Source organism: Cajanus cajan, chromosome 2 (genome assembly GCF_000230855.2).
Source record: "Cajanus cajan strain Asha chromosome 2, NIPB_CcT2T_4, whole genome shotgun sequence".
In the NCBI taxonomy this organism is placed as follows: Eukaryota; Viridiplantae; Streptophyta; class Magnoliopsida; order Fabales; family Fabaceae; genus Cajanus; species Cajanus cajan.
In genome coordinates this window covers 81,425,538-81,427,884 of record NC_138518.1, presented here as the reverse complement: position 1 = coordinate 81,427,884, position 2,347 = coordinate 81,425,538, and the positions used below count along the sequence as shown (strand labels likewise).

The 2,347-nt window shown below is 32.6% G+C and overlaps 1 long non-coding RNA gene across 1 annotated transcript; it reads right to left on the bottom strand.

The window, feature by feature from the left end:
• Positions 1-308: 308 nt before the first annotated feature.
• LOC145954620 (uncharacterized) lies at positions 309-1,927 on the bottom strand. Its single transcript, XR_014431853.1, has 2 exons — positions 1,548-1,927; positions 309-606 (listed from the first exon to the last, which is right to left on the bottom strand). It is a non-coding gene; the product is annotated as an uncharacterized LOC145954620 (long non-coding RNA).
• Positions 1,928-2,347: the final 420 nt, after the last annotated feature.

Below are 2,347 nucleotides of genomic sequence, written 5' to 3'. Positions count from 1 at the left end.
AACTACAAAGACTAATTAGTAAAAAAGAAAATGAAGATAACAAATTCTAGCCAAAGAGTGTGAAGCAAATTATTCTCACTCTAGTGACGAGAAAATCTCAAAGAGTTAACAGTTGAACAACTACCTAGGCACACTCTTGACGAGTAATACAATAATAAGGATCAATAAGGGCTCATTATTGTTAATTCTTCCATTAATAATAACAATTTTGAGATTAACCCTACACTCTTCGTTGTGTTGAGTGTGACACCCTCTACCCCAACATCATTAATAAACATAAACTATATTTATAAAAGATTTTTATAGAATGATATAAAACAATAAGTATCATAAGGTAGAAGATGCACATTCATAATTCATACACATAAATATTAAACTCAAGAAGTTATTATAAAACAAAGATTATAAATTAATCCCAGTAAAGGTGGCAGTGCCTCCTAGTTAGGAATCAATTTATAATTTATTAAATTACACAAGAAAAGAAAATATTTTTAGAACAATAAAGACATAAGAGAAATCCTAGCTAAACCCGATGTCACATCCTATCAGAGCATGCCCCAAGAAGCCTTTAGGCCTCATCACCAACATCCTCATGATGATGATCACCTGCAACATAAATTTAAACATATACAAAAAAAATAACAAGGGAGTGAGAAACATCTCACTCAGTTGTAGATGAAGAAATAAAAGTTAAATAGCACACACACATAATCATTATCATATATAATAATTATTTATCATGCAATGATGTCATAGACTCAACTCATAAATATATGCATGTGGCGCCATACGGAAGTTCACATATCATCATTGGTGACCCTAAGGCACACCTAGTTAGCATATCGTGGGTGACCCAAAGGAACACCTGGTTACATCATTGGTGACCCAAAGGCACACCTTGTTAGTCGTGGGTATGCGGCCTCAGCGGCACACCTGGAGTATATATGCATATGATGCATGTCATACAATCATAAACTTAACATTTCACATATTACAGAATTTCCTATAATATACCATATCATAAGCATAATTCATACTTATATTATATTTTATTAATCCAATAGTTCAAAGGTCCAATAATTCAATAGTCCCATAGTCCAAAGGTTCAATAGTCCAATAGTCCATTGTCCAACAGTCCAACAGTTCAATAGTCCAAGGTCATTAAGTCAAGGGTCCAATAGTTCAAAGGTCTTTAGGGATCATATAATTTATATTTCCTGGTATAATTATATCTTAAGTAAAATAGGAAGCTTAATGAAAATAAGGAGGCTCGGCCTTCTATTTAGATAATAAGTTTTAATTTATAAGTTAATAGGAGACTTAGTCTTCCATTCAATGAATATTTTAGAATAGTAAAAGTGAAGTTATCCATTAATTATAATTATTAATTACCGCAACAAGAAAATCAAGTAGTACAAACAAAACACAGTAATAATATATATTCAAATAATCAAACAACAGACAAGGGATCGGGAGCCAATCCAACAAACAGACTATTTAACAATTATTTCTACACCCCCAAGCAAGGTTTCCCACTCCCCCCTTACCTGGATAAATAGGAATTTGGGCAGAATCTCCTCTCTTTCTCCTTAAACCGGAACCGGAACTAGAGCAGAACCTTCTCTATTCTCCTCCTCTTTTCACAACCTAGGCAGAACCTTCTCTCTTATTTTCTCTTTCTATCTCTCTAGAATTCCTTCTCTCTAAACTTTTCTTCTCTCTAGTTATGAATTTTCAAAATCCTTAGGTCCCTATTTATAGAAATTTTGAAGTTACTATGCACTATGCACTATTCATTAAAATAATATTATAAGTTACTATGCACTATTCACTATTCATTATTATATTCAAATTAATTAAAATTTTGAAACGGAAAGAATCCGCAGCCCATTTCAGCCGCCCCTTCACTGTGCAATTGCATAGTAAAATACTATTCATTACTATTCATCCAAATAGTAATTATATTATTATTTTAATGAATAGTATTTTACTATGCAATTGCACAGTGAAGGGGCGGCTGAAACGTGGGCTGCGATTCTTTCCGTTTCAAAATTTTAATTAATTTGAATATAATAATGAATAGTGAATAGTGCATAGTAACTTATAATATTATTTTAATGAATAGTGCATAGTGCATAGTAACTTCAAAATTTCTATAAATAGGGACCTAAGGATTTTGAAAATTCATAACTAGAGAGAAGAAAAGTTTAGAGAGAAGGAATTCTAGAGAGATAGAAAGAGAAAATAAGAGAGAAGGTTCTGCCTAGGTTGTGAAAAGAGGAGGAGAATAGAGAAGGTTCTGCTCTAGTTCCGGTTCCGGTTTAAGGAGAAAGAGAGGAGATTCTGC